The 20,158-nt window shown below is 56.1% G+C and overlaps 1 long non-coding RNA gene across 1 annotated transcript; it reads right to left on the bottom strand.

The window, feature by feature from the left end:
* Positions 1-5,726: 5,726 nt before the first annotated feature.
* LOC308619193 lies at positions 5,727-16,336 on the bottom strand. Its single transcript, XR_014016136.1, has 3 exons — positions 14,901-16,336; positions 8,553-14,818; positions 5,727-7,909 (listed from the first exon to the last, which is right to left on the bottom strand). It is a non-coding gene; the product is annotated as an uncharacterized lncRNA (long non-coding RNA).
* Positions 16,337-20,158: the final 3,822 nt, after the last annotated feature.

Here is a 20,158-nt window from a genome sequence, read left to right as displayed (position 1 = left end):
CATGACGGAAAAGTGCAGAAATCAACAAAGTGTGGCTCAGTGAATGATCACGGAGTATGTGCCCAGGTGTCGACAGCCAGGTGGTGGCCGCTGTGGATCCCACCTTCTCCCTGAGAGCCCGTGAGCCCCTCCCACCTCCGTCCCTTCACCTGTGCCCAGAGGGGCCCCCACTGCCTCTAATGACGCCTTGAGGGAGATTCATCTGTGTCGCCAGGTACGCTCTTGTTCCCATTGCTGTGTAACCACATCGAGGCCTTTCTTAAAAAGAAAAGACAATTAGTTTGTTATTTGAAGGGGAAACCTACCCTGGCGGGAGCTCTGGGTGGGAGGAACTTCGGTTCTCCCGGCCCACCCTCCATCAAGGGCACCCATGTGTGACTCACCGCTGGAGTTTTCAGGCTGCCTCCAGTGAGCTGGCAAAGGAATCTCAGTTATTAAAGGCTGTGCTAATTATAAGCGCCTCCCGCAGATGGTCCAGTGCGGGGTAATCCTTTCCTTTCCCTGTCCCCAGTTTCTATATTTTTTAATAAGAGGAGGCAGAGAGCTGGTCTAGGATGCAAAAGATAAGCTGTTCTCCCCACTTCAAACACCCTCCCTTCATCTGGAGCCTAGACGCTGCACCCAAGCCCCATCCTCTGCAAAGACGGTACCCAAGAGATACACGGGCTTGGCATCCACCCTGCCCAGGGCCTGGTCACAAAATCAGTGGACAATATCGGCTGCTTTCCTATAAAGAAACAAAGCCAGCAAGAACACGTAAAGGAAGAAGAGAACCTATTTATAAAACACTAAAACATTCCAAAATGACTAAGTCTATTTAACAAAGAGGCACAGGATCTATAAGAGGAAAACATTGAACCTAAGTTCGATAAAATAAGACAAAAATGGAAGAGGAAACTCTTCGTGGATAGGAGGCATATTAAATATGACTGTCATTTCTTCCTAAAATTATCTATTCATGGAAATGAATCAGTAAAATACCAGTAGTATTCTCCGTGGTGGTGTTGCAGGGAATTTAAGAAATAATTTTTCAGTTCAAATAAAATAATGAATTCATGAGGACAGACTAGAAATTTCTGCTTCAGTGCTGAAGTCACCAAAGCAGTCCTCTCCGACATTAAAGCCACCACATTTAAAACAGCTTGGTGCTGGAGATGTCAGCCCATCGGTGGAACTGAGCAAATCCAGAAATAACCCCAGAAAGACATGTGGGCTCTTAGAAGATGATAAATTGGAGGGAGAAGATGGAATGTCCTGTAAATTATGGTCCCACAAATGACTGGTCATTTGGAGGAAAAAAGCTTGAGGAAGAACTGAAGGCCTACCCTCTCCTTGCACCAAAACAAATTCCAGAAGGACGGAGTTTTAAACATGAAAAATAAGACCATAAAAAGTAGGGGCAAAATCACACGTGGATTTATAATACAGTGTTGGAGTGGGGAAAAAAACATTCTAGACAGTACCCAAAAGAAGTTACATCAGAGAATATTGACTGATTTGAATACATAAAATTTGAAGGTTCGGCAAAGCATACACATGTACACATATGTGTGCATATGTATGTCCGTATAACATACAGATGCTATAGATGCTATTATTACTTATGCATGTGTGTGTACACATACACATATATATGTAAGTATCTCACATACATATCCAAATTCAAAGATAATCTAGCCAAAAAACAAAAACCTGCTACAGGATAGACCAAGGCTCAATTCCTTAATAAACCAAGAGCTTATACAAATCAAAAAGCCTCCAATTATATGAAAAGATGTGAAACCCAACTCAAGTTGTTTCTGAGCTATTATATTGGCAGAAACGTGAACGTTTTCAATACCTGGTATTGGCGAGGGTTCGGGAGAAGAGGCAGGCCCGAGGCCACGGAGCAAGGCCAGTTCGTGTCCTTGTTGGCATGACACTGCTCACCCCAGTCGACACTTAACATGCACCTTCAGCCTCTCAGTTAGGAATTCCGCTGCACGACTTTACTTACTTTTAAGGAAGTAGGCCAAGACACACACAAGAGAGTGTTTACAGCCCCATTCTTGTAAAGTCAAGGACACTGCAAACAACGGAGGTGTTGCCCCAGCCCAGAGACACTAGCCGTGGGAGCTGCTCTAGACACTTCCCTGTGACGTAGACGCCCTCATCATCCTCGTGATGCAGACAAGGAAACCGAGGCACAGAGAGGTTGGGTCACTGCCTGAGGTCACACAGCAGGCGAGGTCTGGCGCGGAACCTGGCACGTGGCAGAAGCCGCTCCCCGGCAGCCAGTGCAGTTCTTATCATGGTGGGCATGAGGGGCTCTGGCTCACGGTTTATTTCTGGAAGTGGTTTGTATCATCCTTGCAAAACGCGTGAGGCTGATTCTGCTCACCTAAGCATTCTAACAGCAAATTGCAGGGTGGACCTGACTGGGTGAGCAGTCCTGTAAAACAGGAAGATTTGGTGACTCCGCTGTGTCCTGAGCAGACCATCACCATCCTGGAGGCCACAGGAAGGTGCCAGGGTCCTGGAAAGGAGTCCAGAGCACCCGCGGGCTCCACAGACGCTGGACGAGGGCTTTTCCCTCCCAAGCAAAGCGGCAGCCCCTCCTGCCGGCTGGAGCCCAGCCAGGGTGGCCAGGCAGCGCTTCTCCCCTGCACGGAACATTGCTCCCCGACGAGGCCCCGGGGCTGCGAGCCACACTCGGCCACTTCCAGGAAGTCATCTGAAGCCAGTCATAAAGGCTGGGAGGATCCCCCTCCTCTGGGTTCCGGCTCTGGAGCCGCTCCAGACGCGCTCCCCACACCCTTGGCAGAGGTTCAGGGGGATTTTTCCCTCTAGTTGAACCGGAGAATCTATAGGGGGCTTGTCCTGCAGATGAGGTGTGGCTCCCTGGGGCACTGCACGCCAGTGTGGAGGTCACTCTGAGAGCAGGGACTGGGGAAGGGGGGGGCTCAGTCCCCGGGGAACTAAGAATAAGATATTAACAAATGTCTCCCATGGCACATTCTTGGGTCCTTGCACCACCCCCAGACCATCCCAGGGTCCTCACCAGCTGTAGGGGGAGGCCCCTAGGGGCTGCTTTAGGGGCCCTAGAGGGAGTGGCCTGGCCCAGTAGCGGGGAGCACAGGGCTCGTTCTCCAGACACCTGGTCACCCTTCGCGCCACGCACGACTCGCCCGTCCCGGGAGAGGGGCCAGCGGGGAAGGGGGCCTGGACTGCCCAGCTGGGAATGACGAGCAGTGGAATCTCCACTCCGTTGATGAGGAAATAATTCTCCATCATTGTCTCCGGTTCAGCCGCGATCACCTTGTGCGTTACAACTAACGTTCCTTCAAGGAAACCAAAGTCAAGGACAGTGAGAGGTGGAGGGGCCTGGACATAGCCATTCACTCCAGGAGCCGTCTGGGCAAGCTCCCTTCCCGCTCGGTCCTCAGTTTCCCGGAATGAGGGGTGGCCTGGATGAGAGTTCTCAGAGATCCTTTCACCTGGACCTTCTGGGCCCCCAGGGCCTCTCTGGACATCTCCATGGGGAGGTGGGGTCTGCGGGGGAGAGAGCACAGCTGGTCACGGTGAGGTCATGGGGGGGGGCAGAGAGGAGGCAGGCTAAAAGGAGAGCAGATGGGCCGGGGTCAGGGAGGGGACACCGTGGCAGGCTTGGGCAGCATCTGAGGACAGAGCGTCAGCAGGCCCAAGGCTCGCGGCGCTGGGGAGGGGGCCGGGGCCTGGGCAGCAGGCAGACGTGCCCCTAGGTGAAGCCCCGGAAAGCCCAATACGGCCGGAGGGGGACACAGCAGCCCCGGGCCCAGCCTCAAGGCCCAGTCCCTTCTCCTACAGCCACAGCTAGGCAGCAGCTGTCTGTATCTGAGACCTCCTCCACTGCCCCCACCTCCTTTGCTTCTTGCTCCAGTTGGAATTTCGTTCCAAATGGTAAATATTTTATTTCCATCTGTGAGGCTCCCACGCAGATGACTTTAACGTGGAAAATACGTTTTGCTACTCAATCCAGCACAGGAGTCTGTAGTCCAGAAGATGAGTTCTTTGTGAAGCCAGAGGGCAAGCTTTTGGCAAAACACTCCGCCTTCCTCTGGACCATGATAAACCAAGGGAATTACTCCCCTGGCCCCTCCATCAGGGGCCTGCCTGGGGGCTGGGAGATGACATCTCCAGGGTAAGGAAGCAGGGAGTCCACTTCTGAGTGTTTGTTTCAACCCCACCTGGCTCAGTGTTGGCACACAGCTCTCTAAGACCCCCCCACTGGGTGGAGCACAGGGGTTCCCACTGTAGACTTGGGAAGACACTTCCTAGCTGAGTGACCTTGGGAAAGTTACTTCCCCTCCTTTTTTTATTTTTTTATTTTTTGCGGTACGCGGGCCTCTCACTGCTGCGGCCTCTCCCGCTGCGGAGCACAGGCTCTGGACGCGCAGGCTCAGCGGCCATGGCTCACGGGCCCAGCCTCTCTGCAGCATGGGGGATCCTCCCGGACCAGGGCACGAACCCGCGTCCCCTGCATCGGCAGGCGGACTCTCAACCACTGCACCACCAGGGAAGCCTTACTTCCCCTCTTTGATCCTTGCTTTCCCCTCTGTAAACTGGAGGTAAGAATGGAAACTTCTTCAGAGTTTGCTGCGAGCGTGGAATCAAGTGATGCTTATAGGGTGCTTAGCCCACTGCTCAAGCTACTGCAATAAAAGTGGCCAGAAATATGGAATCTTAGAAATTTAGCCCACCCCTTCCACTTACAAAACCATGCTTGGATTTTGCTAATTAAGGTACCAGCTGCTGGGACATCAGGGACGCGTGCTGAGGCCCAGAGCAAACCCCATGCTTGTACCAGCACAGGGTTAAAAGAATGTATTAAAAGAAGATCAACCTGTTGGGTGTCTCTCTCCCCATGAGAGCACATCAAGTCACCGCTTGACTGCAGCTGCCCTGAGCGTGGAGCCTCACGGGTGTGCCCCCAGCACTGCGTTCCCAGGGGCCCTTTACAAGCGGAGGATGGACGGGGCCTCTGCAGTTCACCCCTGGACCCGCTGGCCTCTCAACAGAGTTCACACCCGGGAACAGCTGCTCGTAAATGCGGTTTTCATTAATTTTCTGGAAGATGGAGTTTTAATTTCCACATGATGGGTCTTGGGAGACCTGGGGAAGGAGGACCCAGTGCAGAGCTGGCCTCCGTGGTCCCTGGCACCCTTGTTTATATTTATTCCCACATTATTTATTTAATCGTCTCTAGTCCGTGCCCAATGTTCTGGCTCCGAGGGGAAGGGGCCAAGCCCATGAGAAAGTGCCCCATGTACTTTCCTGGGAGGAGGATCGCCCCAAGAAACTTGAACTTGCAGCAGCTCAAAGGGGGGCGGTGTTGAGACCCCACAAAGGACAGCGAGGCCCCTCCAATGGGTGGACATCACATCACTCCTCTAGAATGTTCTTTGAGCAGTCCCAGAACGTCCATTCCAGGGAGGGGACCACTGTGGTCCAGGAAGCCCGGGAAGGAAGACAAAACGTGCAGCAGAAACGCCACGTCGGGGTGGACACACGGTCTGCCCAGTTCCAAGTCTTCAGACTGTTTTATTTTCTTCAGGATCCCATGAAATCTCTCATACACAATAGGACACAGGGGTCATTTTCAGAGTGAGGCCAGGGTGTGGGTGGGATGAACTCATGCGCTGGGCTGCTGGGATCCCAGACACGGAGGAACTGCCCAGCCCCGGCCCCCGTGAGTGGAGGGTGCGGCCGGTCCCTGCGGCCTCCCTGCCGACAGGTTGAGGGCTGCCAGCTCCTTCCTCTGCTTCGAGATGTTGCTTGCATCCAGCCAAAGCTCAGGAGGGCCGGGGATGGCCGAGCAGGGCCCTGTCTCTCACTCCCAAGCAGTTTAAAGTGCTACAGGAGGACAGTTCCTGCTGCCCTCGCGCGGGGCCTCTGTGCCGGGCGCGGCCACCCTGACCGTGTGACGGGGGACAGTTCGTGCATCCTGCCCGCCTCAGGTTCCTCGTCTGGAAAGTGAGATTCGTAAGGGCACCCGTCTCACGGGAGCACGACGTCCTCAAGGAGGTAAAATTTGCCGAATGTTTAAAAGCCGTCAAGGGGGCTTCCCTGGTGGCGCAGTAGTTGGGAGTCCGTCTGCCGATGCAGGGGACACGGGTTCGTGCCCCGGTCCAGGAAGATCCCACATGCCGCGGAGTGGCTGGGCCCGTGAGCCATGGCCGCTGAGCCTGCGCGTCCGGAGCCTGTGCTCCGCAGCGGAAGAGGCCACAACAGTGAGAGGCCCGCATACCGCAAAAAAAAAAAAAAGCCATCAAGGCACACGGTGAGTTCTCCAGAAGTGCTGGTTAAATTAAGAAGATGCATAAGAAAGGAGGCCAGACCCAGGAGGAGGAGGGTACTCCAGCACGGTGGGAGGCCAGGGGGCCTTATCTCCCAGACAAGGAACTGAGGAATCAGAGAGCTGGGGGCCCAGCTGGTGGGCAGGAGCGGCCTTGAACCAGACATTCCAGGAAGCAGCAGTGACCTCCAGGGTGGAGGGAGAGGGCAGGGGACCCCTCCCGGCATGGAAGTGCCCACTCTGCCTGCCCCGGGCAGCCCTGCGGGGGCACATCACTGCACGGACATCTGTGGAGCTTCACCAACAGCCCAGTAAGGTCCTGGCCTGCAGGTCCTGTCTTTGGACCTCAGATGGGGTCCCTGCTCCAATAATCAGGGTGCTCAAAGCAGCGCTCCCAATCCCAGGGCGCCCCATCCATGCCCCCAGACCTGCCCAGCTCTCCAGGGGCCCTGTTCCAGGCTGAGAGGCTGAGTCCCAGCTTCCCCGAGGCAGCTCACCCCAGGCCAGTGCCACCAGCACCTTCCAGCCGGCTCTGCCCCCCCCATCACCTGCGCCCCTCGGGCCCCAAACACAGCTTGCTTTTGTTGTTTGTTTGGGGACTTTTGAGGGCATATTTTTAAGTGTCAAAAATTTACACTTTTTTTTTTTTTTTTTGCGGTACGCGGGCCTCTCACTGTTGTGGCCTCTCTCGTTGCGGAGCACAGGCTCCGGACGTGCAGGCTCAGCGGCCATGGCTCACGGGCCCAGCCGCTCCGCAGCACGTGGGATCCTCCCGGACCGGGGCACGAACCTGCGTCCCCTGCATCGGCAGGCGGACTCTCAACCACTGCGCCACCAGGGAAGCCCCAAAACTTTACACTTTTAAGTGTAAGATACTTCAAACGCATCGGAAAGTGCAGAGCAGCACTGTCCAGTAGTCCTTTCTGTGATGGGGGGTTGTCCTACCTCTTCCCATGCAATTCAGCAGCCACTGGACAGACACATGGGGCCTGGGGCACTGGAAACGTGACCTGCCTGCCTGGGAACCTTCAGGTGGCATCTAATTCGATCTCAATTCACGGCCATGACTGGGCTGCCACGCTGGAGAGCACTGGCTGAGAGGAGACGGCTCAGACACCACGAATGTCAACGTTCATGAAATTTCTGTGCAATTTTCATTTCTCCAGAAACAGAGCCAGAGACAGGGATTGGAGGGCAGGCTGTTCATCTGGAGGATGGAGAGAACGCTGGGGGCGGGGAGTGGGCCACAGGCAAGGGGAGGCACCGGTTACGAGCATCCTCTCCAGGTGGACACATGAGGACTGGCCCGGGCACACAGCGCCGTCACAGCGGCAGTACCATGCTGGATGGATGAACCACGCATGGGCACCCACACAACGGAGTGTCATGCAGCCGTGCAAAGAGGTGAAGCGCTGACACATGCTATACTCGAGCCCCGAAGACATGGTGCTGAGGGGAGAAGCCAGACATACAGGGGATGAGGGGGAGTGATGGGTAAAGGATGTTATTCAGCTGAGGGAAACGTATTCCAAGTAGATAGAGGTAACCGTCGGACAACACATGAATGTACCAAAGTCCACTGGACTGTTAACCTCTCTGCAAAAAAAACACACAAGAATGTGTGAAGTCAGTTCTCACAGCAGGGGACTGGGGGGTGCAGTCCTGCAGGGGCATGCTGGGAAAATGGTCCAGAAGGAACAGCCCCAAGGGTAGGGAGCTGGGGTATTTATACTCCACCCCCCACCCCCGCCCGTCACGATGGCCAAGCATCCCTGGGTACAGAGGTGCAGCCCTGGGGGCTGAGCTGTCTGGAGGGCACTGAGGGAGAGGGTTGGGGGGACACAGGGGGGCACAGAGGCCGCTTCTCCCGTTCTTTATAATAATAATAATGATAAAACAGCCCGTCTGTGCACCGCCTGCATCCTATCCCACCCGCCCCCAGAGCTCATCTCTCTCTTCTTTTTTTTTTTTTTTTGGCCACGCTGCGCAGCTTGCAGGATCTTAGTTCCTCGATCAGGGACTGAACCCAGGCCCTCGGCAGTGAAAGCACGGAGTCTTAACCACTGGACCACCAGGGAATCCCTGAGGCCACCTTTCTCTTGAATGCCAGGTTGATCATTCACCCGTGTGACGGGGAGAACGATGCCCCCAAAGATGCTCTAATTCCCCGAACCTGTGACTCGGTTATGGGAGAGGACTATGCAGGTGATTAAGTGAAGGATCTGGAGATGGAAGTTACCTTGCATGATGGGGCTGGGTCCTGTGGGGTCACAAGGGTCCTTACGGGAGAGAGGCAGGAGGTCAGAGCGGAGAGAAGATGTGAGGACGGAGGCTGAGGTCAAGGAGGGAAGACGCTGCCGGGAGCCCAGGAAGGGCTGGGAGCCAAGGAACGCGGGCGCCTCCAGAGCTGGGACAGGCTGGGCGGCCGAAGCCCCCCTGGAGCCTCCAGAAGGACCCAGCCCTGCGGACACCCGGACTTCAGTCCATTGAGACGGCTTTTGGACTCTGACCCCCAAGACTGTAAGATCATACGTGTGTACTGCGTTAAGCTACCAAATCTGTGGTCATCTTACAGCAGCAGCAGGTGTGGCATTTACGGAACCAGCACTGACTATCCATCTGTCTCCCACTTGCCTTTCTCCCTCACTTACGTTTCATCCCTGCTGATTCATGGAGCCGTTATCCATCCCTGTACTTCTGAGTAACATTCTGCCACACAGATCCACCACAATTCATTTGTCCCGATCCCTGTCGATGGGCTTGGAGCTGTTTCCATGCGTTGGCATTCTTAACGGACTCTTATAAACGTCCTTTGCCCTCTTTCCTGTTTCGTAGGGTTTCTCTGGACTCGCATGTCCGGTGTTTATTTATTCAGCAAATGCTTCCCGAGCATCTGTACACGATGCTACTTACTAGGAACACAGCCGGGCAGGGCTGGGCTCCAAACACAGCTGGTCCACCAGCCACAAGCCACAGAACACAAGTCAGGCTGCAGGGGGCTCCCTGGCGCCCCTTCACCAGGCACCCCGTGAGAAGGAAGTACCCTCTTCTCCATCACCCCCAGCAACCCCACAACCCCCCAAGAAACCCTTCCTGCCCACCTCTCTCAGTGGAAGCTAAGCCTCCTTCTGTGTGGGGCAGGCAGAGTGGGAAGTGACCGGTGGTTTGGAACCCGCTGGTCTCGGCATCTGTGCCTCTGTCCTGGTTACAAGACAAGTGGCGGGCCGTGCTGAGCAGACACGTCAACGCCGTCAGACCACGAGCATTTCAGGAGGGGCACTCAGTGCCCTAAGAACGTATCAGGTGTGAGGTATGATGTCATCACAGAGGCTGCTCCAGGCCTCCCCGTATGCGCCAGGCAAGGCGAGCCCCTCTCTGCAAGCCTTCTCTGCAGAGTCATCACAGTGAGGCTAGCAATTTCCCCATCTCACGGATGAAGACACTGAACTTAGACAGGATTGGTCCCCTGCCCAGGTGAGCCCAAGGTGGGCAGACCGTCGACTGCAGGGCTTCCGAGGTCTTCTGCAAGAGGAAATTCCACCTCTTCTGGGAATGTCCTGTTTGGTTTGTCCTGTAGATGGGAGGCCCCTAAAGGGAAAGCCAGTCTTTCTGTAGTCAGGACCCAGGCCAGGAGCTCTGAGTCTCGGTTGTGCTTAGAATACAGGGACCTGATTTGAATCCTGAAATCATTCCTTTGTTTATCAAAAAAAAAAAAAAAAATCTACTGAGCTTTGCCGTGTGCTGGGCGCTGGTCTTGGAGTGGGGCTGGATCAGTGGCTGAGACAGAGGGGGCCACGCCAGTCGGAACCTGCAGAGGGTCTGATTTCCAACTCGCCTGAGTCAGGGCCCCAGCAGGAGGCAGGTGCTCTCTCAGGACAAGATCATTCAAGGAGGGTTTATTCCCAAAGGGACGATTGCAGTGGTGCAGGAGAATGGGTGTCCTAGGGACAGCACGGTGACTGGGGCTGTCATCCCAGCCCCCAGGGAGGAGGGGAGGTAGTTTCCAGACCCCACGTGGAGAAATCAGCCTGGGAGGAGATGCACGGCTAGCAGAGACGACCTCGGGGTGGGGGGGGGGGTCGCACAGCCTGCCTACTCCCCTCCCTCCTTTCTTCCCACCCCCACCCAGTGGCTGAGTCCACCTGGAAGCCAGAGGAGCAAGGTGCCTTTGATATATATGGTCTACCCAGGACCACCCTCAGGACAGAGAGCAGAGGGGAGAAAGGCGGACCGTGGGTACGGAGGGGCAAGCAAAATACCAACAAATGTAAAATGGTGCAGCCACCTCGGAAAACATAAAGCTAAACGTGGAGTTTCCAGATGACCCAGTGATTCCACTCCTGGGTACAGACCCAAAGGAACTGGAAACGGGAACCCAAGTCCAGGTACACATAGGCTCACAGCAGCACTTCCCACAATAGCTAAAGGTGCAGACGCATGCACCCACCAACAGACAAAGAATAAACAATACATCATGGTCCATCCGTACAGTGGAATATTATTTAGCCATAAAAAGGAATGAAGCACTGATTCGTGCTACCACATGGATGAACCTTGAAAACGTGATGCTAAGGAAAGAAACCAGACACAAAAGGACAAATATTGTACATGAAATATTGAGAAGAGGCAAATTCATAGAGACAGAAAGTAGATTGGAGGTTACCAGGGGCTGGGGAAGATGGGAGGTTGTTGCTTAGCAATGACAGAGTTTCTGTTGGGGTGATGAAAGTGTTTCAAAAATAAATAGTGGGGATGGCTGTACAGCACTGTCAATGTAATCAATGTCACTAAATCGTACATTAAAATGGGTGAACTTTTTGGTATGTGAATTATATCCCAATAAAGCTGTTTTTTTTAAAAAAAAAACATCAGGGCTTCCCCGGTGGCTCAGTTGTTGAGAGTCCGCCTGCCGATGCGGGGGACGCGGGTTCGTGCCCCGGTCTGGGAGGATCCCACATGCCGCGGAGCTGCTGGGCCCGTGAGCCATGGCCGCTGGGCCTGCGCGTCCGGAGCCTGTGCTCCACAACGGGAGAGGCCACAACAGTGAGAGGCCCGCGTACCGCAAAAACAAACAAACAAAAAAACATCAGACACATTCCACCCCTCTGCCCCTCAACACTCACCCAGTCCTGTCCTCCCTCTGGTTGAAAAGCTCATGTCCCCAGCACAGAGGATGGACCATGTCCCAGGAGCTGCCACACCATCGTGGGCAGTGTCAGTATGACTGCAGGACACGCTCCCCCCTGAAATGTACAACCAGCTGTACCAGCGTTTTTCCTGCCGGGCAGATTGAAAGGGGCAGGGGGGACAGGAACAATGTGGGGCTTTCTTCCACCTAGGGTTCCATTGCCCCTTGACCTCTGCAGGACCTCTGCTGGTGGGGTGACCCAAGACTTCACTTGCCAAGGATCCGGGTCCTTGGTGGCCCTGCCTTTGTTTTCTTCCCTTGTGAGGAATTTCTTATGTAAACAGCACAGCCTAGGTTTGATATATTTCTCCAATCTGTCAGCATCTTTTAACCGGTAAGTTTTGTCCTTCTATGTTTAGTGTGATGACAGGTGTAGTTGAAATCACTCTGCCTTCCGTGTGCATTCTATCCATCCTGACCCGTCCAGGCTCCCGGCCCAACCCTGTCCTGCCTTTCTATGGACGGAGGTTCTCTTCAGTTCTGTTTTTCCCCTCTGCTGCTTTTTCCACCCTATTTGTTTTCAGCAGTTATCCTTATAGGTTTGACGTGCCTATCTAAGCTGAAAATTGATTTATCTACCTTTCCCTGAAACAAGAAGAGGAATCTAAAGTAGTTTCACTCCTATCATCCCCTCCCATCTTCCTTGTTATTCTTGGCTGGCATTGGAGTTCTATCTTTTTCATCCCTCAAATGAGATTTGTTTTCTACAGTCACAGTGGACAAGGCTGGTGTTGGGCTGGGTCTCTTCTTTATACCATTTCTTCCAGCAGCAGCACCAGTCTGACTGAATGCGTGTGTGCGTGTGCAGGCGTGTAGGAGTGCCCTTGGGACAGTGGTGGCCACTTTCCCTGCAGGGGATGCAGGCTGTGCCCGAGCACTGCCCCCCCCCGCCCCTCCCTCCCTGACCTCCAAGCACAGCCTCCTTCTGTGTTTGGTAAACATGTGAGAAACTCTAAACAAAACCTTTGCGAACCATTCCTCCTGGCGTCTCCTTCTCCCTTTGGATCATTCTCTTTCCTCCTGAACCGTACTTTTTCTGAGTCCTTTTCCTGAGGGTCTGTGGGGATGCTCTAACTCAGATCTTGTTTGTCTGACGTTGTCTCTATCCACCGTTTTTTAAACGGCATTTCACGGGTACCTGATGGATGGGAGGGGAGTGTTGTTTGGGGAGCACTTTGGGGACGCCTTCCCGTTGCTGTGCTTTGAGAGTTTGTTGTCAGCATGGCTGTCCTTGATGGGGAATCGGCCTTTTCCGTCCGTCTGATTACATAGGACCTTCTCTTCGTTCACGGCCCCAGTGTGCTATCGTGTGTCTGCGGTGGCTTACCTCTCGTCACCCAGCTTCCTGAATCTGAGGACGCCTGCCTGTCATCAACTGTCGCCCCTTCTCAGCTGTGAGCGCTTTGATCACAGCCCCTCTTGCGTCTTCTACTTCCCCTCCTCCTGCCGCCAGGACGGTGGTCCCCTCCCGCCCTGAAGCAGGCCTGCGTGGCTTCCAAGACCGGGTCACAAAGGTCACTGCAGCCTCCCCAGCTCTCTGGGGAAGCGGCCACCACGCTACCTGCCCTTGTGAGGACACTGGAGCAGCCCCACAGGGAGGCCCCCCCAATTCTGCCAGGTGAGTAGATCCTCAGGCTGCAAATGCGCGGTTGCCTAGGAACAGGGTGGGGGAAGGTGACAAAATGGTTCCCCCTGCACACACAGACCTCCCTTGGCCCCGAGTGTCTGCCTCAGCGTTCTCTCCTCCAGGAAGTTTCTGGAACGTCTGCAACCACTTGATTCCCCCCCTTCTCTGGGTGTCTTGCCCTCTTCCAGGCCTGTCACTTTCAGTGCATGTCCTGTTGTGTCATAAGCCCAACATTTCTTTCATTTGAGTTTCTTGATTCAAAGTCCACAGATTATCAGATTATTTCCTTTATCTCCCTTGTGGTGCCCAGTTTGGGGCCTTAGATGATCCAAAAGCTCCCTGTTCCCCGCAGGAGGCCGGGGGAGATTTCTTGGAGAGTCCACGGCCCGAAAACAGACTCCCCCCGTGGAAATCACGCTGCTGTCCTCACCACGAGGGGCAGCTGTATAAAGGGCTTCCTACCGCCGAGGGATCCCCAAGGGCAGGGATATTTTGGTCTCATCATTACCAGCACTGTGTCCCCCACGCAGGCCTGACACCGTAGGGGCTCAGCGTCTATTTTCAGAAGGATACGAACGTGGTTTTCTTTGCCTTCTGGCTGCCGACGGAAGAGTGAAGAGCAAACCCCACCTCCGTTTCATCAGCTGGGAAGGCCTTTTGCTGAAAAGCCCTCTTCCATTCCACCCCATTCCAATGACAGTCTTCCCTGGCCCGGACTCCCGTTTTCTTTTAACATTGTTTTTTATTGTAGTAGAAAATGCATAACATAAAATGTACCATTGTAACCACTTTAAAGTGGAAACTTCAAGGGCATTTACGAAATTCACGAGGTTGTGCAACCATCACTCCCTCTGGTTCCAGACGCTGGGCCCTGAGTTTTCTTCCTGCTTCCACACTGTATACTTTGCTCTATGCATCTCCCGGGAGCTGCCTAAAATCCTCATGGAATGAGGCGAGATTTCCATTAAGAAAATACCTGAATTGAAAGGATGAAGTTTGGGCTCTTTTAAACTTGAAACTCTCCTGAGAATGCGTGGTGGATGAAGGTGAGCTGGGGGTTTCTGCCTTAGCATCGGTCTAGTCGTCCAGCTCTTTCTGAGTTTTGGCAGCCAGAGACCTCTTTCCACGACACCACCGACTCCCAGCTCCTGGGCTCCGGGACCCCTCACTGGTGGCCCACACCCGGGAGCGGCCCAGGCTGTGGATTCTCCGTTTCCCTGGGTTACACACAAAAGTTTTGTCCCCCTTGGCTCTGTAGAAGGCTCTGTGGAACACAAACTGACCAACGCCAGAAGCGACGGCTGCAGCCGGCGTCCCGGGGAGGTCGGAGGGCCGCTCCCGCCCCGCGCCCCCTGCCCGCCTGGCGTGGCTGCACCCTCGGGGGAGGAGGCCGGCGGAGGCCCAACAGCAAACTCCCAAAGGGCAGCAGCCCTTCTCCCTGCCCTCGACCCCCAGGCCGCTGCCTTTCTTCGCTCTTGTTCCCTGTCGGGACATCTTTGCCAAACACTGAGTGGAAACATCTGAGCAGCTCTGGCTGCATCTCAAGCTGGGATTCGAACACGGCTCAGAGCTGCCAGCTGGTCAGTGCATCTCGGGCTGTGGATCTCTGCAGCTTGGCAGTGAGAACTCTTGGACGAGAGGCCCCCAACTCTGCCTTCTCCTGCAGCATGTCTGAACCCAGGCTGGCTCCCTGGAGGAAGAAGGAGAGGGGGAGGAGAGGGCACAGCTGAGGCCCTGGAGATGGAGAAAGCTCCTGACCCCCTCACCATTACCTGTGACTCGGTCATCCCAGCTGCACGCTGTGCAGTCAGAAGTGTCCACGAGGCTGCAGAAAGCGCAAGGCAGGGCAGCAGAGCCCAGGCCACCACCCTCAGACCTGGTCCAGCCTCCCTCTGCTGAAGGTCCGGCGGGCCGGAAGCAGCTGGACAGCTTGGGAGAATGAGGAAAGGTGGCGAGGGCGCTCCGTGACCACCCGGCACAGGGCGGCGCCAGCAGCCCTGAAGGCTGTGCGGGGTCTCCAGCAGAGCCAAGGGGGGGCGGCCACATACACCTCAGCAGCACCCAGGCCCCGCCCGGCAGCAAGGAAGAGGGAGGAGCCGGGTGCTGGATGTTCCTGGCACAGCGGGGGGAACCTGGCAAGTGTCCGCTGAAGCAATCTGCCAGCCTCAGAAAGGCCCGTGATGGGATGCCAGGTCGGACAGGAAGTGATCTTTTCAAAAACGTTCACTTTCACCTCATCCAGCCTTTGCAGCTGAAACACAGTGGACGGGGGAAGCAAGGAAAATGATGCCCGAGGACATCCAGACGCCTACAGTCCACAAGGCGACCGGCTTGTTCTCCAAAATGTCCATGAGTCAGTGTCCTGGGAAAATGTGAAGGGGGCGGGGTGTGTTCTCCCGTGAAATAGATCGGAGGCGGAGCCAAACGGGAGATGAGAATTACATTCTAGATCCCAAAACCCAGAAAGCCATAAGGTGCCTCTCTGCACAACTGAAGAAATGAAAGATAGAGTGAGGAGATTGCTGAGTTCTCCAGGGCCAGGACGGTACCATGCTGACGATGGAACGTGGCCTTCTGTTTAGCGGAGGCAAGCTGAAGGGTTTGGAGGTGAAGCGTGGGATGTCTGCAACTTTCTTTCAAATGAGAAGAGAAAAAGAGGGAGGGGAGGAGGGGCCGAAGCCTCCCGCGGCTCTGCATCCATCGGCAGCCTGGGTAGCTGAGCATATTCTGTAAAGGGACTGGCTACAAACGTCTGGCCAGGGACGGGGAGACTGGGAAGGAGAGCCCGCTGGGAGCTGTTACCCCATCCGCAGGGAGAAGGGTGCTTGAGAGGCCCTGCATGCACACACCCACCTCCCGCCCATGAGGAGGGAGCCGGGGGAGGACTGTCAGGGCGTCGCTGAGGCCAGGTGGTGGCCGCATGGGCCAGCGTGGGCCTGTTGGGTTTTTTTTTCCTTTTTGTTTGAAATGTGGAACATTTGAAAACTCTCCTAATAATAAAAAGTGGGGGGTGGGGAGGAGAAGAAGGAGAGGCAGAGAGCAGAGGGCGGATGCCCACCCTGGCCTGAAAGGGGTGGAGGAAAGCCAGTCTGCAGGCAGGGAACGGAGCCTGCAGCTCCTCCCCCCCCCACCTCGGGGGGCCCCGTGGGCCTCGGGCCGGGCAAGGGGGGTGCAGGCGGTCAGCTCAGGGGAGCTGACCCTCGGGGGAGCTGCCTCCCTGGGAGGCAGAGTGGGCATCTGCCTGGACACCCAAAAATAAATGGGCAAAATGTGAATAACGGGGGTCTCTGGGGGAATAAACAACATTTGGGCCAAAACCAAACTCCGTTAGACATGCTCACACTTATTTAACGGGTTAGCACTGTTTTTCTTGGGAATTGCATGGGCGTGGAGAGTTTTGGAGCTTGACCGGAGAAGCAGTTCCCGCCAGGCCCTCCGACCGACTGCACGCAGCGGAGCTCAGGAAACTCGGCAAAACCCTCAGACCTGCTGAGACGCGTCCCCAGCGATCAGGGCCAGCCCTGCGGCCACCACACAAACGCTAGGAGGACAGGCCAACCCAGGGCCCAGAGCCACCGCCCGGCCCTCCCGCTGGGTCCAGGCCCTGGACACCCCTAGCCCACGCAGGCCCATGCTGCCCAGCCCACAGCGGGGGCCACGGTTCAGGTTTGTGTCTTGGTTGCTTAGCACCAGGAGCGGTGACCTCACTGGCACAGAGAGAGGACAGAGCCCCCTCCCCAACAAGGTCCCGGGGAGAGGCAGGGCCAAGGCACAAGCCCGTGAAGGCGCCAGGAGGGACCCCCTGAATGTAGGGAGGGGGCGGAGGACACCCACGTCACCCACCCCCGCGCCCCCGATGGGATCCACAGACAAAACAGGCTGAGCGCATCGCCCAGGGTCAGACAGACGTGGGTTGGAACCAAGCGCCCTCTTCCTGGCTGTGTGCCCTGGACAGGTCACCCAGCATCTCTGAGCCTGTTTGCTGCTCTATGTAAAGGGCTTGCTGAGAGCAGCACCTGGGAAGCCGTTTAAAGCAGCTCCTTTCCACCACGAGTTGATTGACTTGGCGTGTAAATGTCCTGGGGCTGCTGTAACAAGTGACCACAAACGGGGGCCTGGAAACAACAGACATTCATCTCTCCCACTTGTGATGGCTCGATGGCTGCAACAACCTCTGTTTACTGATGTGGCAGGCAACATTTTTCATTCACAGAATTATGTGTGAGAGTAGCTGTATCATCTATGCATTTCATTTCTGGATCATAAAGGAACTGGTAAAAATATTTGTTAGAAAAGGGCCGTTGGGTCTGATGGAGTGAGAACCATATGTCAAAGCAACAGCCCAGGGCTGGAGCTCCGGTGGGGCTGGAGGGGGTGTGGGAAGCAGGACTTGAGCAGGAATCTGAGAAATGGGTCCAAGAGAGGATCCATGTGCAGGATCCGGCCCGGAGCCGCAAGAGCCCGGCCTGAGGGTTTCTGGAAACAACCGGCCTGCCGTGGGTTTGCACCCACAGGGCCCAGGACAGGAAGGGGCACCACCAGCTCAGGCACCCGCCCCTCCAAGGGCGTTCTCGCACTTGCTGAGGCTGAGAAGTTGTGCTTCCCACCCGGCAGGAAGTGCAGGATTCAGGCTGAAGCCCCGGTCTTGGGATCCAAGGTGGGGGGCTGGGGGGGGAAGAGATGCTGACTGTGAACCCGGGCTGACTTTCCCCTAAATGGAGAAGACAAGAAACACAGGGGGACGTTTTAGTCTTCCAGGGGGGAAGGAAGGCAGAGTTCTTTCTCTTTTCATAGTCCAAGCACCAAAAAGACACTTTGAACAAAGCCGGGCGAGTCAGAGGGCAGGGGGCCGGCTCACAGGCCAGGGCGGGGGCAGCTCAGCACCCACGGCCCATGGGAGTCTGGGTCAGAAGCCCAGCAGCGGAAGCAAGGGGGTGATGGACCCAGCTCCGTGTCCCCCAAGTGCCCTGGGGACACACAGAAAGGCAGTTAGCGGCTCAGAGCCTTTCAGCTCGTCCAAGGGAAAATCATTTTTTTGGAATGGGTGGGCGAGGAGCTCTATATACAAAGATGTTCTCAGCCGTATCATTTAGGATAATGAAGAATTCAAAGTATCAAAGAGAGGTGGGGCGTGGTTAGTCTGGGAAATGTCTCTCCGGGTCAACAGCCCACAGACATTTAAATGGCCTGCAGGCTGGCTTAGGGGATAAGATTAACTGAAGAACAAGATTAGAGAGTTCCAGCATGACCACCACACTGTGACACACAGAGAAAAGGCCTCCTAGAAGGGGTAGCACAAATGCAAATGGAAGTCTCTTGTAGGGAATAAAAACATAGGTCAAGGGCTTCCCTGGTGGCGCAGTGGTTGAGAATCCGCCTGCCGATGCAGGGGACACGGGTTCGTGCCCCGATCCAGGAAGATCCCACATGCCGCGGAGCGGCTGGGCCTGTGAGCCACGGCTGCTGAGCCTGTGCGTCCGGAGCCTGTGCTCCACAACGGGAGAGGCCACAACAGTGAGAGGCCCGTGTACCGCAAAAAAAAGTCAATAGAAAGAGCAGGCAGAGGCCAGGTGGGTATGGGATGTGGTGGGGATGCTGCGTACCTGGCTACAGGTTCTCCAAACCTGAGGAGCTGGCAGGAGAGTCAGCCCAAGCATGGCATCCAGAGGACCGCACCCCACCTCCACTACAGTCACGCCGTGTTAACGCGCTCTCCCAGAAAGCCCCTCGAGGGTGCATGCAGGCGCCACGGAGAGGCCGCTTACCCTGAGCGGGTCAACCAGGGGTGTATAGCAGGTGAGAGGGGGGCAGGATTCCCCAGGGGGAGGCTCTGGGCAGGCCCAGCGGGCCCGGGAGGTGGGCTCCGTCTACCCTCCTGCCCCAGCTTCACATGCCCCGCAAGCCGGGCCATGTCAACATCCCCCAGCCACCCCTCCCAGACCTGGTGCTCATCCAGAGACGCTGTGACCTGCGGGGGCTCGGCCCTCCCGCCATGTCCTCCCCCGGCTCTTCAAATGTGGTCCCCGGGACATCTGTCATCTCACCCAACCCTCCCAACAAGCCGCTAGGAAAGTGTCACCAGCACCACCACCCCCACCACTTTGTAAGGAGAGGAGATTGCAACTCAGAGGCTGCTTGTCCCCAAGGCCACACAGCACTGTCCAGGACTCCCAAGAGCATGGCTTTGGGGTCAGCCGGACGTGAGTTTCAGTCTCCACTCTGCATAAGGCCTGGGCCTCAGTTTCCTCATCTGTAAAGTGGGGACATGGACACCTGGAGGGTTAAAGGTGACGACTTGCTTTCCTTGGCTGGCACGGGGTGGGGCGGTCACTGTCAGCTCATAACCCCAGGGTCAGGGCCAGAAATGGAGATCTCAGGCCACTCGACACCTCGGGACTCTCGCCCCATCCGTGTAGAACTCGGTGTGGCCCAGCCTGAGCCCATTGGCAGCCCATACTCTTGGCCCAGCAGCCCCAGTGGCCCTGCCCTGCAGTCACGGGCAGCAGGAGGGGATAAACCCTCAAGGAGGGGGGACAGCCTTCCCACAGGGCTGGGCCTGGGCCTCAGCTCAAAGAGCCCGGCCAGGCTGGCCTGCCGCCGGCCCTTTAGCAACCTGAGGGCAGTGAGGGGCTGTGGGAGTGGGAGCGCAGCAGCCTAGCCCCTCATCCCAGCAGGAGGGAGACCCCACCCCTGCCCGTCGGCTCAGGCCAGGGTTCCTGGACCAGGCCTCGGTCCCCACCAGGGCCTGGATGGCCACAGCCCTCCTCATCAGCTGGGGTTCCCAGTCGAGCTGTCACGGTGGCCGGCCGCCAGCACCCGCCAGGCCGAGAGCTCTGATGACATCACTCTGGCCCAGGCGGCAGCAAAGTAAAAACAGATGGCGCCTCGTCCAGGCTTGGACCCGCCTCAGGAGGCACCTCGTGAGCAGTCCTCCACTGGGTGGGCCCAAGGTGACCAGAGGGGCCAGGACAGCTGCCCTGTCACAGTCCTCGCCCCTCTGAGTGGTCACTGCTGCCCCCTGGGCTGGGCC

Source organism: Mesoplodon bidens (assembly GCF_964165515.1).
Source record: "Mesoplodon bidens genome assembly, chromosome: 6".
Taxonomy (NCBI): Eukaryota; Metazoa; Chordata; class Mammalia; order Artiodactyla; family Ziphiidae; genus Mesoplodon; species Mesoplodon bidens.
The sequence above is the reverse complement of the archived record's forward strand: the minus strand, read 5'-3'. Positions and strand labels throughout refer to the sequence as shown.